This window comes from Ctenopharyngodon idella, chromosome 24 (genome assembly GCF_019924925.1).
Source record: "Ctenopharyngodon idella isolate HZGC_01 chromosome 24, HZGC01, whole genome shotgun sequence".
NCBI classification, from domain to species: domain Eukaryota; kingdom Metazoa; phylum Chordata; class Actinopteri; order Cypriniformes; family Xenocyprididae; genus Ctenopharyngodon; species Ctenopharyngodon idella.
In genome coordinates, this window is record NC_067243.1 from 15,668,658 (window position 1) to 15,687,660 (window position 19,003).

The 19,003-nt window shown below is 43.2% G+C and overlaps 1 pseudogene; it reads right to left on the minus strand.

Annotated features, from left to right (window-relative positions):
* Positions 1-1,134: 1,134 nt before the first annotated feature.
* LOC127506665 (interferon-induced GTP-binding protein Mx-like) lies at positions 1,135-18,186 on the minus strand (annotated as a pseudogene).
* Positions 18,187-19,003: the final 817 nt, after the last annotated feature.

A 19,003-nucleotide genomic window follows, 5' to 3' on the forward strand; every position in this document is an offset into this window, starting at 1 on the left:
TTAGGCTCTCATCCAAACTTTATTTGTCTTTTTAGGATTGTAGGTTAGTCCTATATCACAAAATATGCTACCCATGCAGCACATTCTGGCTGATGAGATGTGCTGAGTTTTGCAACAGTCTCTGCCTCAAGCTATATATGCTATTCATGTAGTAATTTGAAACATGACAGAGATTAAGTCATCCTCCTTAGCAGGTAGTTCACATATCTTTTCAGTGAATCAACTGAGCGAGCAGGCAATTCAGACTTGAGGATTTGTTCTTGAATCAGATTGATCAGAGCTGTGTTTTATTTCATTTCACTTGACAGGATTCATTAATAAAATAATCTCTATAAATGGCCCTTAGCAAGTCAAATTTGAGTAATTTTAATCAATGAAAAATTAAAAGTATTTTTGTCTTTAAGTGTGATTTTCCAGTAATTCATTGACTTCTCACACAAAATTACAATACGTTGTGATATTGCTTTGAATTATAAGAAATTGATTTTTGTTTTAGATATACACTTTATGAAGTGAAAATATATGAGAAAACTTCAAAACTTATATATATATAGAATATTATACTATAAGACAATTAAACAAGAAATTTGTTGGTTTGGCAACTTTAGAGCATTGAATTGTTTCAACTTTAATAGGGTACTGTTTCAACTGTACCTGACATAGGTACAATCGGAACAAAAGTACTTGCCTTATGAACTAACCGTGGAAAAAAATGTAAATATTCATAGATATTATTATAATTTCTTTAGTAGACAAATAAAATAAATATTTCATGAAACAATTAAATGCTTTTAGGTTTTCTGTGGTAAGGTAAAAAGCAAAAAGTGTTCAAATTACACTGTCTGTCCTACCTACTGAGCTACAATGAACTTAATGTTCTGAAGTCATTCATATAACATATTAAATTGATGATAAAATGCTGTATTTTGTACTTTGAGACACATGCACCCAAAAATGTTCATGAAATGTTCATTTTCTAACTCAAAAGTTTTCTAACTGTTATTAATTTCTTTAGGGCTCCAAGGCCAAGCAGACACAGAAAGCCATGATCTACACAGAGCTAAGTAAGATGCCTTGTGACTGAATGTCATCAGTGTACACAAACTTTTATTTGTTCACTGAGCACATCACAAAAATTTTACATTTTTAACTTTAAAGAAAATTATATGGGGCAGAAAAAAAGACATTTAGGCTTTTATCTACCTTACTAAGTCATACTGCTTTTGTGGGAAGCATGAAAACAATCTGAGATTATGGATGGTTACAAGTTTCAATATTTCAAATTATAAAATTACAGAAATTTATCAATATATCAAACAAATTTTAAGATAATATCCTGTAGTCAGTAGATCTTACAAATAAAACTGCTAATGAAATGGTAAATTTACCAAATGTTATGTTTAACCCTACATAGGACTGGTGATGGATGGATGGATGGAAATACATTAGTAAATTCTTTTGCAAGGCTAATAGTAACCTTATAGAAAAATCAATACATGAAAGTTTGGTTAATATATTAAAAAACTGCAATCTAGTAAAAAAAAAAAAAATCAATTCATATGCTGAAGACATTTTTACGGATTAAGCTGTCAAATGTTTTATTCATTTTTTAGATAATATTCTCTAGTCAGCAGATCTTTCAAAACTGCTCATGATTTTCTGGCCAATACTCAAACGGTCCAGGCGAGCTTGTAGGTCTCTGCGCCTTCTGCTGACCTCAGAGTCCTCAAACAGGAGCTCGCTCACATCTGCCCCGTCCAGTAAACTCAACATGTCAGTAGACAGGAGCTGAGCAGTCTGCTTCAGCATGAAAAGGGAGATCATCATGGGTAGTTGGTCAGCCATCCGCTGCACCACAATCTGAAAGAAAATCACAGAGCTACTAAGTTACTTCAGCACAGTTGAAGACTGCAGTCCATTCAGTCTCTAAACAAACAAAAAAAAAAAATCATACTTGATACTGAAAAATAGAAAGCTGTACCTTATAATACGCCTCCAACATGTCAGTGTACTTGCTTTTCTTGTCAAAGACAGGTAACTCCATTTCTGAAAATGTCTCATTGGTAATCTCATTCAAGAACTTCAGGTAGATGGGATCTTGAGTGTAGACCATGTTTTCCATATCAAACTGCTCTAAGATCCTCTGATCTGCCTTCTCTTGCTGACTTGACTGAATGTTGTCAATTTTGTCCTGTAGCATCAAATGAAGAAGTACAGACGAAAGAGAACTTTATTAAAATTGTACATATTTAGTACTTTCCTTTACCTCTAGTCAGGAGCAATATTTACCTTAGTGATATCTAGAAGGACAGGGTAGTTCTTGAAACACTGATTGACTACATCAGTGAATTGCTTGATGATGATGCCTTCAGGAAAAATACACAAGTCAAAAACAATAAACAGACATAACTGTCTCACAGTTCAGATGTGCTAAAACTAAAATTTCATTCAGTTGTGATCTAATCTTTCGGTTTTATAATGGAAAATTTCCCCAGTGACCAGAAAGATCTTAAGCATGAAGATACGTGAAGGTACTTTTGATGGTGTTGAGTAAGTCGATGGCTGGTTCTTGAAGTGTGGCCACATGCTTCTGCAGAATCACTTCAAACGTTCTGTAGTTGCTGAAGCCGGGCAATTCCCTCCCTCTGTAATCCTGGATATGCTCTATTTTCTCTTTAGTCAATTCTTGGACTTGTTTGGGAACAAAATGCATTTCTTATTAAATGAAAAGGCTTTTTCATATGGAACTCTAAATTGTAACCCTGAGAAAAGCAAAACAACAGTGAATTCAAACTTGCTTATGTTTCTTAAATTTGAAAATATACTGACAGGATGTCTTTGTTTCCTCAAGATGATCATTCCACTTATTATATATTCAGCCCGAAGCTGGAGAAACAAATTTTCCTCAATGATCAGCTCTCCTGATGATAAGGACTTTATTTGATCATTGAATCTTGTTAAGATCTATGAGAAAGAAATTATCTGTTACATAAGCATATTTAAAATGACATTATGGTTATACAGCAGAAGTGTTTTCCCGAGGAGGAAAACACATTTCAATGAGAAAATAATTGATAATAGAGAAATAATACAAAACAAATATTAATAATATGAATCTGTATCTTTACCTACATGTTGTCATATACAATCTAAAAATATAGTTAGGACCAATTATTTGGGTGTGCTTCCTCAAAAATACTAAAAGAATCAATATCAAAATTGCTAAGAAACGTCTAGGTTGCGTACGCAACCCAGTTCCCTGAGAAGGAGAACAAGATGCTGTGTCATGGAGTTGATGCTATGGGGAACCAATACGCACTATGTCATGCTAAGAGAATACTGTACCTGTGTCAGGACTTGGGTTTGATCTCTCATTTTGTTTTCTTTCCTTTTTTTGGTTTCTGTTTCTTCCGCATGTGACCGCTCAAGTTATCATGCTCTGCAATCAGCGCAACATTATCGCTCATGTTTCTCCTTGTCTCTTAATTTTTCTGCTATATTTATCCTCACTTTCCCTCTGTTCTCTGCCATTGTGTTTTGTGTTTCTAGCCTCTCCATCGCAACTAGAGCAACCACTGAACAGCCGATATACTTGTGGCACGGATGGCTAAATCTTTGACTTGCGCAGCATTTTTTTGGACTGCCTCAGGAGATAGTACCACTCAATAAGCAGGCCTGGAAACCCTGCAATACCTGTGTCCCCACAAGCAGCTCTTCAACTATCCATATAGCTGCTCACACAGCCTGTCCACACGTGAATAGTTCACTACATGGGAGAGACTATGCGAGCTGAATACAAATACGCTCCAACAGAGTGTTATCTTACACGTTCATACAAACAAGCGGCTCCTGAAGACAAAAAGCTGATGATGTGTAATTCAGTCAATTCGTGTGACGTCATAGACGGCCGTCTGCCAATGATTTATTGGCTTTTGTTTACATGTGCTTCAGACACTGGTCACACTTATGATGTTCACCATAGCATCAACTCCATGAAGTTCCACTTCGAAAGGGAACCAGAACCATTCAGTAGAATCAGAACCAGAATCTGTAATTTCCTTACAATTCCATTCAGTAAAGTAGGAGAGGATATCACTGCATATCTTAGATGCATATCTTAATTGAAATATATAAACAAGACAAAGCTGTAAATATAGTCAGCAGCAATCATCAGGGCTCAAGTAGTTTGTAAGTGGAGAAGATTACCAAAACTGCCAATTTTAAAAGAACAGATGCAGTGGATTGGTAACAAACATCAAAACACTGCTCAAAATGTATTAGAACTCCCAAGCATGGGAAATTTACCTTGATTTAAATGGGGTAATCCAAGGCAAAGTGTGCAATAAACCATGGAGGCCACGACTTCATGTTGCAAACACATCAATGTCATATGATCGACTAAACTAAACACATACAGGTGCTTGGATCTCTAATAATTATTCTGAAAAAGCAAGAAGATGTGATGGCAAAATAGTTCTTACTTCAATGAGGAATTGTTTGGCCCCCTTAGGATCCTGTGGTGGTCCAGCCTGTCACGGTTCATGGATTCACTTACTCACCCTCGTGTGTTGTTGTGTGTGTGTGTGTGTGTGTGTGTGTGTGTGTGTGTGTGTTGGGTGTGAGTGAATGATTGTGTGGGCGTCACCCACTATGGTCTGATTGCGATCTGTTGCCAGCCGTGTCTTGTTAGTGGTTGTTATATATTGTGCATGTCTTTATGTGTCTTTGTCAGTTCGTTGCAGGCTGTTCCCGGTGTCGTGTTCTCTGTGTGTTTCTTCCTGGTTTTTGGATTCTGGACTTTCGTCGTGTGCCCTGTTTTCTGGGTTGGATTATCCTTGTTCTCTGATACCCGCTGTAGCCCTGCGCCACCCAGTGCCTCGCCACTCTGCACGCCACAGCCTCTGCCTCGACTGACCCTTGGAGTGAAGTTATTGTACAGCATTTTCCTGTCAATAAATATTGTTATTCTTGCACTTGGATCCTCTGTCTGTGTTCATTCCCTGACAGAACGAACTGACCACTTATGGATCCAGCAAGGTCGTCGGATCTTCAGGAGTATTTGAGCAGGAGTGCTCAACGGATGGATCATCAGGACGAGCAAGTGGTGGCCACTGCTCGTGCCGTTCAGGCGTTGGTGGCGCAGGTGGCTGAGTTATCTACCCAGGTTCAACATCTTTCATCTCCCACTGCGCCAGCTCCACCGTCTGTTCCCCACCCATCCGCCAACGTCAGCAGTCAACAAGAGCCGCGTATTCCTGCACCAGAGAGGTATGCTGGAGAACCAGATGTTTGTAGAGCCTTTCTAACGAAGTGCTCTATTTATTTCTCTTTGCAACCTAACACGTTTTCTTCTGAGGAATCTAAAGTCGCGTTGGTCATGACGCTTCTGACGGGACGCGCAGCGTTGTGGGGAACAGCGGTGTGGGAGAACAAACATCAGTGCTGCTCCTCATTCCACACCCTGTCGCAGGAGATGAGACGGGTCTTCGACCGTTCGGTGGCAGGACGGGAGGCCGCGCGCAAACTCGCGGATCTGCGGCAGGGAATCCAACCAGTGTCTGATTACGCCATCAAATTCCGCACCCTGGCAGCGGAATGCAAGTGGAACGAGGAGGCGCAGTGGGATATGTTCCTGCATGGGTTGGCCGACCGTGTTCAGCAGGAGATTTACCAGCTGGATCTACCCACCAGTCTCGACGGTCTCATTGAGCTCGCGCTGCGGGTGGACGCTCGCTTGCAAGAACGCGCGGCGCGTAAGAGGCCCGTAGCGCGCTTCGAGGAAATGGAGGAGAGCGGTGCCAGCGGAGTTAACACGGTCGGTCCCCCGTTCGATCCTGAACCCATGCAGGTGGGTAGAGCTCGGCTCTCCCGGGAGGAGAGATTACACCGGAGAGAGATGGGACTGTGTTTGTACTGTGGAGGGGCGGGGCATTTTCTTAGGGAGTGTCCCGTAAAAGGCAGAGCCCGACAGTAGTACCGAGGTTATTGTCGGGTGGTCTTTCCTTGGATAAATCCTCATCTGCGACACTCCTCCCGGTGAGACTACAGTGGGTATCGGGGCATCACACCTGCCAGGCTCTGGTCGACTCGGGGGCGGAGGGCAGCATCATGGACTATGATCTGGTCACGCGTTTGCACATACCCATTCACCCTTTGGAACATGCCATAACTGTCATCGCCCTTAATGGACAGAAGCTACCCACCATCACACACGCCACGGAGCCCTTAACCGTCATCACTTCCGGTAATCACACTGAACAGTTGCCATTTTTTATTTCTAGATCTACTACTCATCCGGTCGTCTTGGGTCATCCGTGGTTGCTCAAACACAAGCCCAGGATCGAGTGGGGTCAGGGGTCCGTGGCAGAATGGAGCAACCAGTGTCATGCGTCTTGTTTGTTGTCTGCCTGTTCTTCTGTGTCTCGTTCTGTGTTACAGGAGTCGTCGGTGAATCTGTCAAACGTGCCAGAGGAGTACCTTGACCTGAAGGAAGTGTTCAGTAAGTCCCGGGCTGCTTCTCTTCCTCCGCATCGTCCCTACGACTGTGCCATAGACTTAGTACCAGGGTCTTCTCCGCCTAAAGGCAAGTTATATTCACTTTCTAATCCGGAAAGGGAGGTCATGGAGAAATACATTTCTGATTCTCTGGCAGCTGGGATCATCCGCCCTTCCTCGTCTCCCGCGGGGGCGGGTTTTTTTTTCGTGGGTAAGAAGGACGGGTCGCTGCGGCCGTGCATTGATTACAGAGGACTGAACAACATCACGGTAAAGAATACTTATCCTTTGCCGTTGATGTCTTCTGCCTTTGAACGGCTGCAGGGCGCGTCTCTTTTCACGAAATTGGACCTGCGCAACGCTTATCATTTGGTTCGCATTAGGGAGGGGGATGAGTGGAAGACGGCATTTAACACCCCTAGAGGGCACTTTGAATACTTGGTTATGCCTTTCGGCCTTTCCAACTCGCCCGCCGTGTTTCAAGCACTCGTTAATGACGTGTTGAGAGACATGATCGATCAGTTCATTTATGTCTACCTGGACGACATATTGATATTTTCTTCTTCTCTCCAGGAACATGTGCAACACGTCAGACGAGTGCTCCAGAGGCTGCTAGAGAATGGGCTTTTTGTCAAGGCGGAGAAGTGCGTTTTTCATGCACAGTCAGTTCCATTTTTAGGGTATATCGTGTCGTCTGAGGGGGTGCGCATGGATCCTGACAAGGTTAAGGCTGTGGTGGATTGGCCAATCCCAGATTCCCGTAAGGCCCTGCAGAGGTTTTTGGGATTCGCCAATTTTTACCGGCGTTTTATTCGCAACTTCAGCCAACTAGCCGCTCCTCTGACCGCCTTAACCTCCACCGCAACGGCGTTCAGGTGGTCTAATACAGCTGAGGCTGCATTTTCCAATCTGAAGAGCCGCTTTGTTTCGGCTCCCATTCTTGTCGCCCCTGATCCTTCACGTCAGTTTGTGGTGGAGGTTGATGCTTCAGAGGTGGGGGTAGGGGCAGTTCTTTCCCAGCGCGCCGCCACGGACGATAAGATGCATCCTTGCGCGTTTTTTTCTCATCGCTTATCCGCCGCCGAACGGAATTACGACATTGGTAACAGGGAGCTGCTGGCGGTCAAATTAGCTTTGGAAGAATGGCGTCACTGGTTGGAGGGGTCGGGGGTACCTTTCATCGTCTGGACCGATCATAAGAATTTAGAATACATCAGATCCGCTAAAAGACTAAACTCTAGGCAGGCTCGGTGGGCTCTGTTTTTCGGTCGTTTCGATTTTTCTCTATCATATCGTCCCGGGTCTAAGAACATCAAGCCCGATGCTTTATCTCGTATTTTTGATCGTTCCGAGCGCCCGTCCACTCCCGAGTGTATTTTACCTGAGAGACTCATTGTCTCTTCACTCACATGGGAGGTCGAGTCGAAGGTCCACACGGCCTTAGAAGGGGTAACGCCTCCGCCCGGGTGCCCACCGAGTCGATTATTTGTACCTAAGAGGTTACGTCCAGACGTTATCCGATGGGGCCATGATTCCAATCTGGCTTGTCATCCAGGGGTTAGTCGTACCATGTTTTTGGTTAAGCAACGATTCTGGTGGCCCTGCATGGCTCGCGATGTTCGCAATTTTGTTTTGGCTTGCTCTGTCTGCGCTCGTGGTAAGATTTCTAATCGTTCCCCAGATGGGCTTCTTCAACCGCTGTCTGTCCCTTCAAGACCCTGGTCCCACATAGCGCTAGATTTCGTAACAGGCCTCCCTCCTTCACAGGGCAATACGGTGATTTTGACCGTAGTGGACCGGTTCTCGAAGGCGGCACATTTCATCCCCTTGCCCAAATTACCCTCTGCCAAGGAGACAGCGGTTACTGTCATTAATCACGTCTTTCGTATTCATGGCCTCCCGGTAGACGTGGTTTCTGACAGGGGATCCCAGTTTACCTCCAGATTCTGGAAGGAGTTTTGCAGATTACTGGGAGCGACTGTTAGTTTGTCATCTGGGTTCCATCCCCAGAGTAACGGGCAAGCTGAGAGAGCCAACCAGGATTTGGGGAGAACGTTGCGATGTCGGGTAGCTCAGAATCCTTCATCCTGGAGTCAGCAGCTTCCTTGGGTGGAGTACGCGCACAACTCGTTACCAGTGTCGGCTACGGGCCTGTCGCCTTTCCAGTGTAGTCTAGGTTACCAGCCACCTATCTTTCCTAGTCTGGAATCCGAAGTCGCGGTCCCCTCCGCTCACGCCTTCGTCCAGAGGTGTCGTCACACGTGGAGAAGAGCCCGAGAGACTCTTATTCAGGTGGGAGCGCGCACCAAGGCCCAGGCCGATCGCCACCGGCTGAAGCCTCCCGTATATACGTCGTCGGACAAAAAGTGTGGCTTTCTTCCAGGAACATTCCGCTCCGCTCCGTATGTAATAAGTTGGCACCTAAATTCATTGGCCCGTTTACTGTCACCAAGATTCTTAGTCCGGTGACAGTCCGCCTCAAATTCCCCCCAGCGTACCGTAGAATTCACCCCGTATTCCACGTATCTAAAATCAAACCTGTTTTTCATGCTAACATTAATCCGCCGGTTCCGGTTCCCCCCCCGCCGCGTCTCGTAGATGGGGAACCCGTTTATTCGGTTCGTCGTATTTTGGACGCTAGGCGAAGGGGACGCGGATTCCAGTACTTGGTGGACTGGGAGGGTTACGGTCCGGAGGAGAGGAGTTGGGTTCCTGCCAGGGACATCCTGGATCACTCTCTTATTGATGATTACTATCAACAGGTAGGCTCTCCTGGGAGCGCCAGGAGGCGCTCATAGGAGAGGGGGGTACTGTCACGGTTCATGGATTCACTTACTCACCCTCGTGTGTTGTTGTGTGTGTGTGTGTGTGTGTGTGTGTGTGTGTGTGTGTGTGTTGGGTGTGAGTGAATGATTGTGTGGGCGTCACCCACTATGGTCTGATTGCGATCTGTTGCCAGCCGTGTCTTGTTAGTGGTTGTTATATATTGTGCATGTCTTTATGTGTCTTTGTCAGTTCGTTGCAGGCTGTTCCCGGTGTCGTGTTCTCTGTGTGTTTCTTCCTGGTTTTTGGATTCTGGACTTTCGTCGTGTGCCCTGTTTTCTGGGTTGGATTATCCTTGTTCTCTGATACCCGCTGTAGCCCTGCGCCACCCAGTGCCTCGCCACTCTGCACGCCACAGCCTCTGCCTCGACTGACCCTTGGAGTGAAGTTATTGTACAGCATTTTCCTGTCAATAAATATTGTTATTCTTGCACTTGGATCCTCTGTCTGTGTTCATTCCCTGACACAGCCTCACACTCTTTGAGCTCATTCCTCAGGTCCCACAACTGCTTTTTTATCTGCTCATTGAGCTGTGGCAGTGATTTCTGACAAAGATGGATAAAACAACAATAAAAAACAGAACACTTATGGAACACAATATTCTCAAAGTCGGCATGAAACGGAAGTTGTGATAGTCTTTTCTTCCCTATTGTGACATATATATCCAAGTGCAACGGCTTATGGAATGAAAAAAAAAAAATGTAGGTCTGGACTTTATTTCATCCTCAGGAATTGACTGGATCGTAGGAACTGAGCATTGCTAACTATATGGACACAGATCTGAATGCTAGTTTGCAGTCAGTTGTGAAGAAAATTTATGCTGCCTTTTCGTGCTATCAGAAATTTCATAATTTCTACTTCAGAAGTCGTGATTACGAGCTTGTTGCATTCAAGTGCTTTGTTGTCGGAATGAACAGGAACCTTTTTAATTAAAAGGTAACACTTACAATAAGGTTCATTAGTTAACTACATTAGTTAACATGAACTAATAATGAACTGCATGTATACAGCATTTATTAACCTTTGTTTATGTTCATTTCAAAACAAAAAGAAATATGTACTAAATTATAATTATGCATGAGGTGCATGAAATAACATACTAAACATACACTAACAGACAAAATATTAATATATTTAGTTGAAGTGATGTGTGGTTATAGTATCTCAGTCTAATTGCAATTCATGCTACCACAAAATATTCATTAAAAGAACTGATACTTAATAAGAATATAGGCCTTATGCTTGAGACTTTCAGTAACTTACTTTGATATGATCAACGAGATGCTGAGTCAGTTTGATAGCAAGACTTTTAATTGTCGCTTTATGCTCATTCAAGAGGCATCTGTAAAGAGAAGACACTTTTAATAGCTTGACAATCAGGTATTTTTTTTATTTTGCTTTGGCAAAATAACATTAATAAAAATAACAGTTCAGGATGAAATTTATGAAGGCAAACTTTTACAGTGGCCAGTTGGAGGTGCAGCTGAGTTTTGCTGAATATTTCTGAAACTTTAGTTCATATAACCATGTTAAAAAAAACTGGTTGGAACATGGGATCATATGGATTTCATATGTTCCAAAACCATGTTTCCCATGTGCAAAGTATGTGTTTCACATGTGTGTTTTTGCACATGTGAAATTCATGTGTTTTTTCTGTAAGGAGCACAAAGCAACCTGATAAGGGCATATCAAGTCTCACTGACACAACAGTTTAAATTTTATTCTTAGTTATTCAGAGTTAAATTATATTCTTAGATTGTAACCTGAAATAGTCATGATTTTGGAAGAAATCTCTCTCCATTTGAGCTGCCTCCTCTAGAGGAATTTTCTCATTGATCTGCTGTTGTCCTCTACACTTCACCATGATGTAACCTTTGCGGAGGGGAATCACTTTGTTCTGGATAATGTCTAGAATGTTCCTCTCTGTTCCCTTGTCTATGAGGTCTGGCTTGGTCAAAATGGCTGTGAGAATGAAAAATAGTTATTTTGTAAAATGTCTATTTGCTGATACAGGTGCTCATATCAGGTATATTAGATATTAGATGTTGTGTGGATTGTGTGCTACATTACCAATACTTCTTATGCCTTCAGGATCTACTTCTTGTGCCATTTTTAATGCTTCTGTTGTTGCAATGTCAGTGTTACAAGGGACTACTACCATGTTTATAGTCTCTTGCATCTTAATAAACTTTGTTATCAGACTTTTGATCTACAAGACATGAAGACAAGACATCATTTTTAAAAAAGGGGTGGTAATGAATGTAGCGTATAAAATCTGATTATACTGCTCACCTGTTTTCCAATATCCTCTGGTTGTCCTTTTACTGGGACTCGGGCAATTCCAGGTAGATCGATCAGTGTGAGGTCACACACATCTGGTGACATGACCTCTAGAGTGATGAGCTCATCACATATTCCTACCCCTTTTCCTGCCAGTTCATTCTGGGCTGTAAAACACATAAACTATGTTTCTCAACCAAAATCATTGGTCATTTATTATATAAAGGCTTCTAAGAAAACAGTGCCCTTTAATGAAGTGCCAGTAGTGCAAAAGAAGAGTCTGAAGCTTCTCTTTAACACTTTTCATTGACATAATTGGCCATAAAACATGTTTTACACATTCAGTAAATCCATAAATGCTGTCAGTCAACTGCCAGGAGAGCAGAGAGACACACAGTGAGACAAATACCCTAGTACATAATGATAATACTTTAGAAGTGAAGTCAACGGAAAGGTGCTTCATTCACAGTGGGTTTTTTTTTTTTTTAAGATTTATTCTTGCCGATTTTGCCTTTATTATGATTATGATATGACAGGACAGTAAGTTGACAGGAAGCGAAGTTGGCGAGAGAGAGAGAGAGAGAGAGAGAGGGAAAGGTCCACGAGCCAGGACTCGAACTCGGGACACCCGAAGTGCAACTGTGCAATATGTCGGCGTGCTCACAAGGCTGTTGGTGCTTGTAGTGTTAACAGCTTCATTAATTATAAAGGAAGAGGAGATAGGAGATACCTGGAACATTTCTCAATATTCATTCTAATGCGATCTTGCATCATTGTGCTCTCATTCTACATCATCATCAACCACCAAAGTACAATTCCAACTCTTAAGAAGTATCAAGGATGCATAAAATTACCTAGTTGTGCTCTTTATATCGAGGATGCATTGAATGCAGACTTAAGAGAATCAAATCCCTTCAGGGTGCAGAGGCAGATCAAAGAAGTAACTTACAGGCTCAACTTACCACCACACTACAGGATCTCACCTTCATTTCACGTTCCTCTATTAAAACCTCACACTGAACCCTTGTCTTCTCCCCTCACAGGATCTGGTGGTGATGAGGTACCTCCTCCTCCCGAACTGGCTGACGAGGAGGTCATCTACCGGGTCCACTCCATCCTTGATTCGTGGCAATGGGGCAATCAACTGAAATACCTCATCGACTGGGAGGGTTACGGCCCTGAGGAATGATCCTGGGTTGCTCAGGATGATGTTCTGGATCCATCTCTCCTCACCCAGTTCCACACTGATCATCCGAATCACCCAGCACCTAGAGGTCGAGGTAGACCCCGTCGTCACACATTCCGGACGTCAGGAGCCACTCATGGAGGAGGGGGTACTTTCACAAAGTCGCAACCATCACAGACACCGATCAGTCCATCAACACAAGATCTCGTCTACACACACGTACCGATTCCTTACCTGCTGCTCACCTGTGGACTTACCTGCTGCCATGTAACTGATCTTCAGTCATCGATCTCCTGTTGTCTGCTCCCAGCCCTTCGTGTGCCCGTCCTGTTTGTCTCTGTTCACCTGCCAAGAGATACTCTAGTTACTCATCAGCTAAGTCATCCATTGATTCACCTGAACTGCTATACTTACCATTGCTTCTTCCTGATCCTGTTATATTCTCAACCTGTGAAATAAACTCTGTTTATATATTACTTACCTGTCTGCTGCCTTCTGTTCCGTGACAGAAGACCAGATCACAATATGCAGAGTTATACGAACGCTGGAGGATATCGTTCCACCGATCCAATTGCAGACGTCGTACAAGCAGTTCGTCAGTCACTCATACCAATAACACCTGTTGCTTCGCCTGCTGCCTCTGCCAGTCCCATGGCCCGACCGGCGACATTCACCGGTGAGGAATTCCACAATCCCTGTGTAATTCCAATGCCCAGGTAACCACGTAATTTACAGCATTTATCAGCCACTTTAAGGAAGTTTTTTGTTAGACTGCATCTGAACTCTCTGTTCACGATCAACTGTTTAACTTGAAGTCACTCTGTCAGCGCTTATGCTCTCCAGTTCTGCACCCCGGCGTCATCAAGTGGTTGAAATGAGACTGCACTGCTCACAGCGTTTCGACAGGGGCTTAACAATGACATTCGTCAACTCATGGTAATTTGCAATGACTCTATGGGATTAGAGAACTTCATTCAAAAGACTATTCGTGTATCACAGCGCCTGTCGGCTTGCTCTCTGTCCTTACCCGTTGCATATCCTCCGACCTCTGTTCCATCTGTCGCCCTTCCAGCACCCAGAACTCCAATTTGTTGTTGAGGTGGATGCTTCCACCACCTGGGTCGGAGCGGTGCTCTCACAGCGGCAAGGGGATCCTCCACGCCTCCATCCATGCTCCTTCTTCTCCAAGAAGCTATCCCTGGTGGAGCAGAACTACGACATCGGCAATCGTGAGCTCCTAGCCATCAAGGTAGCGTTAGAAGAATGGAGACATTGGCTGGAGGGAGCAAAGTTTCGCTTCGAGGTCATCACAGATCATCGTAACCTAGAATATCTGCGTGAAGCCAAGCACCTTAATCCACGTCAAGCCAGATGGGCCCTCTTCTTCACTAGGTTCGACTTTACGGTCACCTATCGTCCTGGCGAAAAGAATGGCAGAGCAGATGCTTTGTCTCGACTTCATCGACCCGATCCTGAATGAGAATCTCCAGAGCCCATTCTCCCTCCAGCCATGATCGTCAGTCCTATCCTGTCCATTGATGTCCAGATCACTCAAGCTACCCGCTCCGAACCTGCTCCACCGGGAGGTCCTGAGGGGCCTCCCGACCTGTGTTCCATCAGCTCTTTGCCAGCCCCTCATGGACTCAGCTCATTCCTCTCTGGGCTCTGGACACCCAGGTAGTAATCGTACCCTCTCGCTCCTACGTCATCGTTACTGGTGGCCCTCCATGACCCAGGATATCTCCCGATTTGTCAAGAGCTGCTCAGTCTGCGCCATAACCAACACCCCACGGAGACTCCCAGAGGGTAAGCTGGTTCCACTTTCTGTTCCACCTCGACCGTGGTCCCATCTCGGCATAGATTTTATGACCGACCTCCCATCTTCTGATCAAAACACATGCGTGTTCATCATAGTGGATCGCTTTTTAAAGGCCTGTAAGCTCATTCCGCTGAGAGGCCTACCCACTGCCTTTGAGGCCACTGAAGCACTCTTCCAGCATGTGTTTTGACATTTTGGTCTACCAGAGGACATCGTATCCGACCAAGGTCCACAATTCATCTCCCGGGTCTGGAAAGCGTTCTTCAAGCTTCTCGGAGTGACTGTCAGCCTTTCCTCGGGCTATCATCCCCAAACCAACGGTCAGACTGAGCAGAAGATCCAAGAGATCGGGAGGTACCTGTGTTCCTACTGCTACCAGAATCAAGACAGCTGGAGCCGATTCCTCCCCTGGGCCCAGAAATCCTTCAGGCAACCCACCACCGGACTCACGCCATTCCAGTGTATGCTCGGCTACCAACCTCCTCTGTTCCCCTGGTCCGGAGAACCATCGGAGGTTCCAGCTGTTGATAATTGGTTCCAACAGAGCGAGAGGGTGTGGGACTCAGCACACGTGCATCTCCAACAGGCAGTACGGAGACATAAGAGACATGCTGATGCCCGCCGTACACCGACTACGCAATACCAACCTGGTCAGAAGGTGTGGTTATCTACTCATGACATCCGACTCCGCCTGCCCTGCCGTAAGCTGAGTCCACGTTACTTATAGGTCCCTTCAGGGTGCAGAGGCAGATCAAAGAAGTAACTTACAGGCTCAACTTACCACCACACTACAGGATCTCACCTTCATTTCACGTTTCTCTATTAAAACCTCACACTGAACCCTTGTCTTCTCCCCTCACAGGATCTGGTGGTGATGAGGTACCTCCTCCTCCCGAACTGGCTGACGAGGAGGTCATCTACCGGGTCCACTCCATCCTTGATTCGTGGCAACGGGGCAATCAACTGAAATACCTCATCGACTGGGAGGGTTACGGCCCTGAGGAACGATCCTGGGTTGCTCGGGATGATTTTCTGGATCCATCTCTCCTCACCCAGTTCCACACTGATCATCTGAATCACCCAGCACCTAGAGGTCGAGGTAGACCCCGTCGTCACACATTCCGGACATCAGGAGCCACTCGTGGAGGAGGGGGTACTTTCACGAAGTCGCAACCATCACAGACACCAATCAGTCCATCATCACAAGATCCGCCCACTTGTTCACTCTCCCCGGAATACTAATTCACCACACCTGCACCTCATCATCGCACTCCATAAAGGCTCACACAACCTGCACTCCGTTATCTGGTCTCGTTTACACACACGTACCGATTCCTTACCTGCTGCTCACCTATGGACTTACCTGCTGCCATGTAACTGATCTTCAGTCATCGATCTCCTGTCGTCTGCTCCCAGCCCTTCGTGTGCCCGTCCTGTTTGTCTGTGTTCACCTGCCAAGAGATACTCTAGTTACTCGTCAGCTAAGTCATCCACTGATTTACTTGAACTGCTATACTTACCATTGCTGCTTCCTGATCCTGTTATATTCTCAACCTGTGAAATAAACTCTGTTTATATATTACTTACCTGTCTGCTGCCTTCTGTTCCGTGACAACTGGAAAGTATTGATAAATATAATCGAGTGTAATTAACAATGGACTATTTCACCCAATACTTGGGTTCTGTGTATTTTATGCTTATTAGAATATTAGCTTTGCAACATGCTAACAACAGACTCCTATGCAACCCTAAAATCGTAACCGTGCCAACTAGCCTGTCAGTTCAGAACTGCACAATTTGCCAGTGGTAACCATTAAGTCTCACGGTACAAATGCTAAGACACGGCTTGCTGAGTCCAGCAAAAAAAAATAATTGACATGGTTATGGACTCTTATTTTGATATTCTGTTCCGTTTCCTTTAGTTCATGTTTTCCTGGTCTGTTTAATTTCAGTTATGTTCCTGTTTGTTCCTGTGATTAATTATCATTAGCTGTATCTTATTTAGTTCCTGCATATCCCCTGCATATATATACTCCCTGTTCAGTTTAGTTCTTTGCTGGTTATTGTTAATTTTTATTGTGGATGTTATTCTCCTGAGTTTGCCGTTTTATTAAAGACTAATCATCTCTTTCGTTGAGCGCATCATTTTTACAGCCACCGCGTGACAGCAAGCATACATTAATACAGTGGTTACCAACCACATTCCTGGAGGCCCCCCAACACTGCACATTTTGCATGTCTCCTTTGTCTGACACACCCATTTCAGGCCTTGGAGTCTCTACTAATAAGCTGATGACTTGAATCAGGTGTGTTTGATTAGGGAGACAAGCAAAATGTGCAGTGTTGGGGGGGCCTCCAGGAATGTGGTTGGGATTAATACATTAATACATATTAATACATATTACAGTATATTTATAAGCTTTAACTACTTTATTCTACACTTGAAAAAAAGAATACAGTTTGCAAACTGTTGTACTAACCTGTTTCAACATATCTTTCAACTAATGATGAATCCACAAATTCAATTCTCTTATCACGGTAAGATAGAACAGCCTTCCAACTGACTCCACCTGTTACCTTCTTCAGCCTCAGCTCTAGTGGACATCTGGTGACAATTCCTATAGGAAACACAGTTTAGTTAGTAACCAAGAAAACTGCCAGTGGGAAATTATGAGACAAGAACATTTTATAAAAATAGCGGTGAGCGTCAATCGTCAAAAACTGCAGGTGCTGACTTAAGAAATATTATTATTATTAGCATTCAATTTAGATATATATGAATATCCATATAAGCAAAGGAGAGTAAAACCAGTCCTCACCGCTTCCTCTTGGTAATGCAACTCCAGAAAGTGCTTCCAACACAGAGCTTTTTCCAGAACTCTGGTCTCCGATCACTACAATAGTCGGTAATGCCAAGTCCTTGTGAATGCCAACTGACCGTCTGAGTGTCAATCAGATCAATGTATGGACGAATCCTCTCTTCTAAAAGACTGTGAACCTCTCCCTTCATTTGCCAACTGTAAACATGAAAATGCATGTAAAAGCTCACAGATTGCACTTCTTTCTCTTTTATTTGTTTTAATTCATTTCAAACTTTTCTTTCTCTTATTTTTGTCTTTTTCTTTTATGTTCTTAAATGATTTTGGATTAAATGAAAATGGATGTTTACATGTTCATGTGTGTCTTTCTCTTTATTATGCTAAATTAACCATTCGGTAAAAGCTAAATTAACCATTCTGAGTTACCATTGTGTGTAAAACTTGCCATAAACTTAAACATAAATGCCTTGTATAAATGTTCTATACAAAATTAGCTAAACTTTATACATACCTTTCATTTGGTGAATTCTGAATGTTTTCAGTATTATCACTACTTAAAGAAAATGAAGATGAGAACAAAGAAAGCATGCCTTGTCTTGAGCTAGACATTTCTGGAAAAGAAATCAAAACGGGTTGAAATCCTATCTGTAATACTGTATTTATAGTGCATCATGCACAGTAAGAATGAAAATGAAAATAACATATTGAAATGTCAAATGAGTGGGTTAATCAAACTTGACTGGACTTCACCCTTGTTGTTGTTCACCACAATGTTGTTCCACACCCATAAGACCTTTGTTCATCTTCAGAACACAAATTAAGATATTTTTAATAAAATTCATTAGCTCAGTGAGGCCTCCATTGATAGCAAGACAATTAACACTTTCAATGCCCAGAAAGCTACTAAAAACATATTTAAAACATATGATAAAACTTTTGTTTCGAATCAGTGGTTCAGAGCACCAAAGTCACGTGATTTCAGTAAACGAGGCTTCGTTACATCATAAGTGTTTCGAAATTTCAATAGTTCACGTGACTTTGGCAGTTTGATACACGATCCGAACCACTGATTCGAAACAAAAGATTCATAAAGCTTCGAAGCAGTGTTTTGAAATCGGCCATCACTAGATATTGTTGAAAAGTCATTATTTTGGGGTTTTTTTTGGCACACAAAAAGTATTCTCGTCGCTTCATAACATTAAGGTTGAACCACTGTAGTCACATGAACTGTACTAAATATGTCTTTTGTACCTTTCTGGGCATTGAAAGTGTTAATTATCTTGCTGGCAGTAGAGGCCTGACTGAGCCTCTGTTCTGTCATACTGTATTTATATTATGATTTTATAATATAATAATTATAATTTTAAATTGTAATAATATTTCACAATATTATTGTTTTTTCTGTATTTATTATGAAATAAATGCAGCCTTAATGAGCATAAGAGACTTCGTTCAAAAACATTAAAAATAGTAATGGTTCCAAACTTTTGACTGGTAGTGTATATTACTTTTTATTATAAGAAAATGATGTTTATTTAGATATGCTTACAGAAATGAAAATGTAAGTATACGTAAAGAGGA